Source organism: Tupaia chinensis, unplaced genomic scaffold, assembly GCF_000334495.1.
Source record: "Tupaia chinensis unplaced genomic scaffold, TupChi_1.0 Scaffold000320_1, whole genome shotgun sequence".
Lineage (NCBI taxonomy): Eukaryota > Metazoa > Chordata > Mammalia > Scandentia > Tupaiidae > Tupaia > Tupaia belangeri.
This window is the reverse complement of record NW_006159813.1, coordinates 6,704,412-6,715,656: the sequence shown is the minus strand read 5'-3', so window position 1 is coordinate 6,715,656 and position 11,245 is coordinate 6,704,412.

Below are 11,245 nucleotides of genomic sequence, written 5' to 3'. Positions count from 1 at the left end.
GCCAGTGGTGTAGTGGTTGGGATGCTAGACTATTACATAGTCCGCCACAGTTCAAGTCCTGGACCCGGTAGCTCAAATCTCACTTTCTCTCTCTGTCTCTCTTGTGAGTGTATGTACCCTATGACAAAAAAAAAAAAAAAAACCAAAAAAAAAAAAAAAAACCAAAAAAAAAAAAAAAAACCAAAAAAAAAAAAAAAAAACTAAAATAAATGAATAAATCAATCTTAAAAAAATAAACTTCTAGTAGCCACATTAACACACATTTTTTTAAAGAAAAAAAACAGATGGCATTAATCATCACAATATTTAATCCAGTCGATCCTTAAAACTATTATGTCAACAGGTAATCGATATAGAAGTTATTAACAAGATATTTTATGTCCTTTTGTTTCATGCTAAGTCTTCAGAACCTGGTGGGTACTCTACCCTTCCAGCACATGTCATTTTGATCTTTAATAGCCACAGGTGGTGTGCGGCTCCCACGTTGGAAAGCACAGCTCCACATGAAGGGGTTCGATGATCATTCCAAAGACTTCCATTTTAATATTCTCCTGAGAGCAATAAAAACCTAAGGTTCAGAGGAGGGAGATTTTCAGGAAGCTGGGAAGAAGTACTTCTTTTTATCTTTGGAGCTGTATGGTACTGGGAAGGGAAGTCTCTTGTCTGTCTCCCTCTCTCTGTCTCTCTTGGGTCATATAGTTGGGCATATTCCCTCCTCCCTCTCCTCTCTCTTCTCGCTCTCCCTCTGCCTTATTGCTTTCCCTGTCTCTCTCTTCCGGCTTCTCCGTCTTAGTCTCTCTTTAGATTCAGTTTTTTCTTATTACACATGCAACAAAAATGGTTGCAGACAAGTTTCCATGTGCAGATAACCACATGGAAGAAACTTTGAAAGGTTTCAAGGGAATCAAGGGGAAAAAGAAGCAATACATTTAAGGGACACAAAAATGGAAAATTATCAGCTGCTGATATAGCATGTGTGGTAATATCTTTAACAGGATTAATGTGCAGTATATTCGCGCTGGGACAATTCATTTTATAACTGTAATGATACACAGTGAATGAATAAAATAAAACAAAACAAAACAAAGGCAGCCAGCAGGTCCATACGGGTTCAGGCACTAGACTCCCACATGCTTGATCACAGTTTGGGAGTCTCAGACCTGGCAGCCTGAAACTCACACAGGTGCATGTGCGTGCGTGCTCAAAATCCCAAGACAAGAACAGAAGAGAAGGGACTGTGGTGTGGCCATCCCCCAGGAGGGTGATTTCTTACTTTATCTCTCTATCTCTGTGTCTCTGGAGACCACATATATACCCTATAGCAAAAATCTCTCAAAAAAAACTCATCAGAAAATCAAAATATGTAAAAGAACTAAACAAATGTTTTAGAAAAAAAAATATTCGAAATTAATATTACAGCCGAGGGTAGAGAGAGAACTTGAAGGTCATGGCAAGGTTGATGTCCAGGAATCCCCCTGAGAAGGACGCACAGGAGAAGGGACATTAAAAAGTCAGGACCAGCAGGTGGTGTAGTGGTTACATCGCTGGACTTCCATGCAGTTGACCTCGGTTCAAGTCCCAGACCTGGGCAGCTTAAAACACACCGGGCACTTGTGCGTGCGTGCTCAAGACCCCGAGAGGAGAATGGAGGAGAAGAGACTGCAGTGTGGCCCCTCCCCCAGGAGGGTGATTTCTGGCTTTCTGTCTCTCTGTGTCTCTCTGGTGAGCACATATGCCCTATAGCAAAAATCTCTCTAAAACCAAAGAAGACACACAGGAGAAGAGCCATGTAAGTCTAATTTTCAGAAGCTAGCACCCACACTGAACCAGAATGAACCACTAAAGAAGAAGTAACATATTTGTATTCAGACTCCAGGCAGAATTTGCCCCATGGAATAAAATAAAGAAGAGCTGGGACCAAACATGTTTTAAGAAATAATATTAGAAATCACTCATTGAGCTTTGGCTTACATTATTTAATTCTCATAACTGAGGGGGTTAAGTATTTTATGATATGCCCTTTTTTTAAATGAGAAGACTGAAACCCAGAAAGATTAAGCAACTCATCAAAATATGGATTCTATAAAATTTCCTATTTCTTAGTAAAAAAAAAAAAATCACAATGAACTTTGTACCTTAAAACAACACGCATTTATTATAATATCTCCCAGTTTCTGTAGCTCGGGTTTCCTGGTATAATTGAACTGGATCCTCTCTATAGGTTTTAAGACTTAAACCTGGAGGCCTGACGTGGGAAGATTCTATTTCCACAGTCCCTCGGGTTGGAGACAAAATTCATTCTCTTGCTGCTCTAGAACTGAGGGTTCCAGCTAGACAACTGTCCGCTGGAAGCTTTCTGCAGCTCTCAGAGGCTACTGCCTCTAGAAGCTGCCCCCAAGTCCTTGCTATCTGGGTTTTCTTAGCATGGGTACTTACTTCATCAAGCCAGTAAGGAAAATCTCTAATATAGAAAGTCTGCTAAGGAAAAGTAGGCTTATGTAATCCAATATACCCCTGAGAAAGACATGTCATCACCCTTGTCATCTTCCATTGGTTAGATGAAAATCACACGTCACCCTCACACCCCAGGAGAGAGAATTACCCAAAGGTGTGAACACCAAGAATAGGGGCCTCTATTTCTACACCCCGCCCTCTCTGGCTCCCTCTCTGGTTGTGTAATTCACAATCCTCCCACGTACAAAATATATCTTCTACCTTCCAAGGTCTCCCAAAAGTTTCCTCATTATTGAATCAACTCAAGGACCAAAATACCATCACCTAACTCAGATCCACGTCGGTATGGACCCAGCTGACCCATAGACTCATGAGCAGTAAGCAGTGGTTGTTTTCCATGTTTCATTTTCTTTGATTTGTGTTTCATTTTAAATTATTTCATTTTTTACGTGTTTAAAGTCACAGAATTTATGACATTAGACAGCACACATTCAACTAGCCCTTCTCAAGTAGTAAAATTTATGGAAGTCAACTTCTAGTTAATGAATCCGTTGACTCTTCAGAGATCTTTGTGTGCATGATTATTCATTCCCCATGCTCTACAATTAAATGAGAGAGAGAGAGACAGGTTCATCCCCAACAGGGTCTGGAGGCCACGATCCACACCAAATCAGCCCTAGATCACAGGTACACGCTCACCCGACATACTCTAGGAGGTTTCTAGATATGAACCTAGAATCTTCCCAGGTGGGTCATGCTCACCCAACGTTGGTTTTACCATTTCTCCAGAATCTAGCTTTTTTTTTTTTAAGAGAGATTTTTGCCACAGGGCACGTGCACTTGCAAGAGAGTCAGAGAGTAGAGAGACAGAAAGAGAGAAATCACCCCCCGAGGGGGATGGCCACACCATAATCCCTTCTCCTCTCAGAATTTTTGGCGTACACACACACACCTAGCGTGAGTTTTAAGCCACCAAGTCTGGGACTCGAACTACAGTCAACTACGTGAGAGTCCAGTGACATAACCATTACAGCCATCTGCTAATCCTAACCAGCAACCAGCTTTAATTATGTGTGTGTGTGTGTGTGTATGTGTGTGTGTATGTGTATGTGTATATATATACATATATATATATTTTTTTTAAGAGTTTTGGTATAGGGTGCATGCCCTTGCCAGAAAGACTAAAAGAGACAGACAGAAAGCAGGAAATCACCCGTAGGGGGGATGACCACACCGCGATGCCTCCTCCTCCATTGCGCCGCGCGTGATTTTTAAGCTGCTGGGTCCAGGGACTCAAACCGTGGTCAATTCCCTGGGAGTCCAGCAACATAATCATTATGCCATCTGCTGGTCCCAAGCTTTAATATTCTTATTTTAAACCCGATTTATATGTACTGAAGTGCCCATGATACATACATATATTAAGTGGACAAACTGAGCTTCCAATTAAAAATGCATTCATACACACATACATAGGTAATTTACCATGTGGATATGCATGCATGCAGTAGACAGTATCATAGAAAGACATATACATAACGACAAGGTCTGGAAGTGTACACGCCACAGGCTAGCCAAGTAACAGCTTCTGGGTAGTACTGATCAACATCCATCCATCTTGACAACCATGCACTCCTCTTTAGGTAACTGAATCTAGTTCTCTTTTCTCACTCCATCTGATTTGGATAAAACTGATACCACCACCCATCCACAACGCTAGAGATGAACATGTGACCCTGGCCTGGCCAATCAGAGAACAGCTATCTCACAAGCTATTCTGGTTGGGCACATGACCCAAGACAGTCAATCCGAGACAACTCAGCATCTTGCCTAGAACAATGAGCAGAGTGCTCTCTTTGCTCTGGGAAGAGGTAAGTCTGAAGGTGCCTGGGCCATCTGGGGAGAGGATGCCTGAGAACAACCCTGTGCGGAAGTGAGCTGAGAGGGGAAGAGAAATAGAGTGGACCCAGCTGTGTGTTAGACTTTCCAGTCTAGAAAGTCAGCAGCGTCCTTCATCATCCTGACGCCCCAAGGAGCTGGCAGTCACTGGCAACCAATACAGAGGTGGAATTGCTGGGGTAGGGTAAGAGGACCTCTGCTCTTTATTTCAGGGGATTCTTTTCTTTTTTTTTAAATTTTTTAATGCCAAAAGTTGCATATGCATCCAAGAGAGTAAGAGAAAGCATCCCTCAACAGGGCTGGGCCACACTTCCATCCTTTTTCCTCCAGAGCTCCATCCCATCAGAATCCTGGGTATGCACATCACTTGGTGTGTTTCACAAGGCACTGGAGGGGAGACCCGAACCCTGGTCATCCATGTGGAATGTGGTTTCCTCTGAGCAGTGCTTAAACACCAAGCTATGTGGCCAGCCCAGGGGCTTCTATTTTTGTTAAATTTTATATATAACTATACATATATATAAATAGAAATATATACCTATATAACTATATAAATACATAATGTATATTTATATAGTAAACATATTTTATTATATACTATATATAATGAACATGAATCTTTTATATAAATATATATACACACGTGTGCATGCACACATATAAAATGTGTGTGAATTTACCTTTTAAAAATGTTTTGGGGGAACCAGCAGTTAGCGTAATGGCTATGTCGCTGGACTCCCACGTAGTTGACCGTGGTTCGCGTCCCGGACCTGGTGGCACACGCCGGGCGCGTGTGCATGCATGCCCAGTGCGTCCAAGATCCCGAGAGTCGAGAATGGAGGAGAAGGGATTGTGGTGTGACCATCCCCCCTGGGGGGTGATTTCTCGCTTTCTGTCTCTATGTCTCTCTCTGTCTGTCTGGTGAGTGCACGCGCCCTATAGCGAAAACCTCTCCAAAAACATTTAAAAAAAGCTTTGGTAGGGCCAATAGGTGGCATGGTGGTTAAGGCACTGGACTCTCACATGACTAAATGTAATTCAAGTCCTGAACCTGGTGGCTTGAAAATCATGCCAGGCACATGTGCATAGGTATGTACATGCCCAAAGTCCTAAAAGAGGAATGGAAGAGAGGGGACTGCAGCCTGGCCATCCTCCTTGGGGGAGGGAGGTTCTCTTCCCCCCTCTCTGTCTCCAGCAAGCACATCCACCTTATGGTAAAAATCTAAATAAATAAATAATTAATTAATTTTAAAAATGCTTTAGTGTCCTTAAACTTGGTAATAAACATAATTTTATGTGCCAAAGCCCTTGCTGATGAGCAAACACTGCATTCTCTCATTTAATGCTCGCTCTACAAGGCAAGTATCAGATACTACTGTTATGACCATTTAATGAACTGAAAGACTGAGACTAGGGAAAGCGATCATTCAAGGTCCCACAGTTAATACAGGGGAGACTAGACTAGAACTCCAGTATGTCAATCTTTAAAGACCCAGTGTTGGGACCAGCAGATGGCATATTGATTATGTCGCTGAACTCCCACATGGTTTACTGTGGTTCAAGTCCCGGACACGGTGGCTTCAAACTCATTCTGGGCACAGGTGCATGTGTGCCCCAAATCCCGGGAAGAGAATGGAGAAGGGATTGCAGCATGGCCATCCCCCCTGGGAGGGTGATTTCTCGCTTTCTGTCTCTGTCTGTCTGTCTTTCTCTCTCTGAAGAGTGCACATGCCCTATAATAAAAATCTCTCTAAAAATAAATTAAAATTATTGTTTATTGCTCCTGTATCTATGTTTGGTTGTAAGAACAACACTTGACACGACAGGGTCTCGTCATAAAGGTCGGTCTTGTCCCTTGGAATACAAGCTCCCGGAAGGGCAGGGAGCGTGGCGCTCTGTTAGCTACTGAACACTCAGCACCAACCCAAGGTCTGGCGCAGACAGGCATCACACACACGTATCGCATGAGCAAGTGAACGAATGAATGAGAGGTGCTCTCGGAGGCGGGAGGAGTCCCAGGTATATGAGAAGCTGGTGGAGACACCCGTTTCAGGCCCACATCTAAAGCATTCCTTCCAGCCTCATCGGGGATGTATCTTAACAGCTCAGACATGCTTTCCAGTTGAAAACATTCATTTAATTAGCAGGCATTTTCCAAAACGGATGTGCCTTTTTCAATCACTGTGCCTGCCACGGACATTGGTTGAAAAGGTCTCCCCTTCCCCCCCAACATCAAAGCATATGCTCCACAGACCTTTCTCCCCCAATTACTTGCATTAGGGAAGGACAGCCCAGCGGACAAGAAATCGTTCACAACACGCAAGATATTTCTCTTTGTAAAAAAAAAAATAAATAAAAAAGATACTTGTAGTGTAAAGTCCTCTTTGGGAGGAGGAAAAAAAATCTATCTATTAAAAAAAAAATTATTTTGCCAACGTAGGCTACTCACAGTGAAGTGCCAGGAATCATTTCTCATTGAGATCTAACTTCCCCTCCCGAAAATAGAACCAAGAACAGAACATTAGATACTGTCTCACTGGGTTGGTTTATTTCCTCCTGTATTTCTGTGGCTACCGGGATGGACAGTCTGGCTCTTACATTCTGCCTTAGTTTGATTGTTACAACGCAGAGCCTGGGACGGCAGCAGCTATGGACAGAGATGGCGGCAATAGCTTAGAAGATGACACCTCTTAATAAAATATGGTTTGGGACTAGCAGATGGCGTCATGGTTACGTGGCTGAACTCTCACGTAGTCAACTGCGGTTCGAGTCCTGGACCCGGTGGCTTAAAACTCACTGGGCACATGTAAGTACATGCCAAAGATCTTGAAAGAAGAATGGAGAAGAAGGGATTCAGCATGGCCATCCCCTCTGGGGAGTGATTTCTCACTTTCTGTCTCTGCGGTGAATGCACGCACCCTACAGCAAAAAATATCTCAAATAAGGAAACATGGTTCTCCGTATCTGTTTTGTCATAGTCGGAGTTGGTGGAATCAATCTCTTGCCTTCCATAGTTCCACAGTCCCCACCCACTCCCCGTTCCTGCGTCTGGATAACAAATGGACGCCTTAGGTTCACAAAGCCCCCACCTACTCCTCGGACCCCAGTTCTGACCCTCTGGGCTCCAGTGGGAGAATCCTTTACTTTTTCCAACATCTTGCTGCTTCCTTTCACCGTGAACTGCTTTGCATGTGCTTGTCTATCTGCCTGAAACATCCTGAATCCCATTTTCTTCCCCTGGTTAATTCTCCTCAGTGTTGGATCTCAGCTTAAATGTCACCTCCTCCAGGAAGCCTGCCCTGCTCCTTCCCTCTACCTGCCACTGGAAGAATTCAGTGCCTCTGTCTGTGCGAATACAGTCTAGCCCCATTCCAGCACAGATGGTGCTCGGTATAAATGCCTCTTTACAACCTCATCCCTCACCAAACCTGGATCCTTTAAGGGTGAAACTCAGAATCTCAATGAAGAATTGTTGAATGAAGAGGATAACCACATAAATGGCAGCAGAGTGGAAGGGGAAACATACTGTCTAGGTAGAAAGAAGTTTAATTTTTCTTATTAAAATGGTTGGGGGGCCAGCCCATGGCTCCACACTAAGAAGCTACTCAAAAGATGCTGAATCCCATGTGGCACCATGGTTCAAATCCCCAACCTGGTCAGCCAGAAACATGCTGGGTGACTGCCCCAAAGCTGATGGGCTGGAGGACTGGACGATGGGGCTCGCGGTAGATCCAGGCCATGGGAAGGTCCGCCCTCTTGTCTGTCTGTCTCTCTCATACACACACACTCACATACACCCAAATGCACTCACCATGAATAAAGGGGGGGAGGGAGGGATCTTCTTTAAAAATGCATGAATTACAGAGTACTAAACATTTTAATGAGGGCAATGACAGCCCAACCCTTACCCCCAACCCCAGGGTGCACAGAAGACTGGCTCTCCCTAACTACTGTCCCAACAAAGCAATTAACTTGTACCTACAAACCAGTTCTAGCCAAACAGGTCTGCTTGCAGCTCTCCAGGCAAGCTAACTTGGTCCCAGAGCTTTTACCAGTAAATTTGGCTTCTAAGACAAGTCACTTGGAATGAGCCGTCAAAGTCACAGAGAAGGTCAGGGTGGAGAGAAGGCAAAGAAGGTGGGAAGACAGAAATTCTTGGACAGGAAAGTTCTCTGACCTTGGCTTGAGCTCCAGTTGTATTTCTGTCCAGCAGTTGCCAAAGAGCCAGGCTGAGTAATTAAAGACAGGGGTGTTGGGGGAAGACATGGCAGGGAGCCTTGAAAAGGGGAAGAATATTTTCCCTCCTGATTTTGAGCCTCAGGGAAACTTTATGTGACCCTTGGCTGGCTCTGTCCAAAATGGCCCTTCGTCATGGACACAGGTTTTGATGTTCTGTTCTGTGACAGCGGGATGCAAAGCCACTGGTGTACAGGACTCACTGGCTTCTCTGGGGCTCCATCTAAGTGGCTGGCATCTCTTTAGGACCCTACGTCTGTCCTTCCATTTTCTGGACTCTAAATCTTCTATCTTTTCTAGAACGTTGCTCTAGAAAAGGTGCAAGGGAACATGTGGTTCAGTGCGTTTTTCTCTTTAATGGAGAATCCTCATTTGCTTCAAAAAGTATGCTCCCAAATCGTGCTTAAAGACTCCGAGTGAAAATGAATTGCATTCTCCCGAGTCCTTGGTCTCTGGCTTTTTTAGGTTGTATGATCTTGGACAAATGATTTAACCCGAGATTTGGGTTTCTTGTCTATAAAGTGAGATAATAATAACCCTCTCTAGTCAACTTTTATGCAGCTTAAATTAGATGATCATTAGAAAGCACCAGTTATTCCAGGGTTAGAGTAAACTCGTTCTTGAGGGAGGGCGTGGGTCGACCATTGTTTCTAACTTGAATTTTGTAATCGTAAAACAATACGTCGAATCAACCAAAATGGGGTTTTCTGTCTCGCCTACATTGAGAGCCACAGAAAGTGCAAAAGAGACGAAGAACTGGTCTCTGTCGACTTCAGGATATATCATGAAGGGCTTTGTTATTTCTGTTGTTAATACATTCCTGATAGCTACTTGTTTCCTGGTTCCTTGCCTCTTTGGCTCTGACTGGCTGGGTTCCAGTTCATTGAGGTTTTTACAGCACTTGGAAGCTATGTTATGAAGACCTTGAAGCCTCTATGAAAATGAAAACTTCCTTTTTTCCCCCCCTTTCTCTAGACTGTGGTGGCCAAATACCCCTAGATTTGGCAGGCTGTTCCAACTTCAGATGGTCTGTAGCAAAGATTCCATAAAATCGTCAGTTGTCCCAGAAATGATAGCATTTTGGCATCTAAATTATAAATTCCCTCCCTTGCCTTTCACCCTGAGATACGGGGAAGAAAACGCCTTCCTTGGTTTACACATTCCCAATTCCCAGGTTTGACTCAAATAATGATTCGACATTGCTGATACATCTCGCTTCGGCCTTTACCCAGTATCCTTGTCATTCGACCACTGTATAGGTCGTCGGGAAAGCCATGACATATTTTCCTATGTTTTTATTTTTTTTTTAATGTAAAAACGCATGACAACTTTCCCAATGACCCAATATTTGCCTGTCAACTGCCTTCCCCATTTCTAACAAAGTCGCACACATGCACGCAAGTATGCAAACACACACCCACACTTGACCATCTCTGATTTCCCTCCCTCTACCACTCTCACTGTAAGGATTTCTATTCAACAGAAATGTTGGTTAAAAGATTTGAGAAGAACAAAATGTTTTTCATTACCACAGGGCATGGGAAGGTGTTGTAATTACACCCGTAACCAATGAACCCATTTTTTTTTTTTTTATAAATGCCTGAAAGGATTTGGATAATCCTAGAGCAACGTCATCTTATTTTCAGTCCGATGGTGTGGCAGGCCAAAATACACCCACAGCAAGATAATGGTTCCTTTCGCTCTAGCAAGGTTCTCAAAAGCTGGCCAGCCCAAACAACCACCAAATACAGCTCCTTGACTTAAATACCTTCTTTCTTCTCTGTGTCTCTTGACAGTATTGTTCGCAATCCAAAATCTGCCCCCAAAAGTCTTATCCGAAAGACTGACACTCAAATCGGGCCCAAGAGGAGGAATCAGGGGCTTGAGTGCCATCTGCTGGCTGTTTTTATAAGACAACTTCCTGCCTCCGTTCACACTGCCCTGTCTGCCCCATTTCAAAGCAGCCGAAAGAATTTGATGGTATGGCTTCAGGCAAGAGAACGCATTATTTTTACTGTATTAGTATCCCATTATTCCATTATTGGGGAATAGGCATTTAGAAATAAAGCCTCTTTCTCATTTACTTTTTCTTTTTCCTTCACTTTTAGATTTTTAAGGCAAGTTCAGAAATCTGGAAGAAATTGACTCTGCTAATAATTGCTGCTATTATTATTGCTTTCATTATGACTAGTATTGTTACTGTATTATTTTAATCAATAGTAATAATAAACTCTTTGGAACTCCAGTTTTATGCACTCTTAATTCGGACTCCTACACCATTATATCACAGTGTGCAAAAGGATTTATGATCCTCGGCAAGTTTACAAGACCGTAACACAACAAAGTCCAAAAAAAAAGAAGAAAAATCAAACAGAATTGACCGAATCAATTTCCACAGGAGCAAGAGTACAACTCATGCAGGTATATTTAGTGATTAAGTTGATGCTTTTCACATGAAAATAAGTCTATCCACATAGGATCAAATAGGCTCATTTCCTTTTGGCTAGGCTATTAGATTTCTGTAGTCCATTAAAAAAAAAACGAACACTGGGGGGGTTCTCCTTTTTAAATCATTTTGTCTCTTCTTAGAACACAGATAATCCCACACCCACAAATCTTTCTTTAGAGTTTATTTTGCCTATTTTCCCTCCGATTT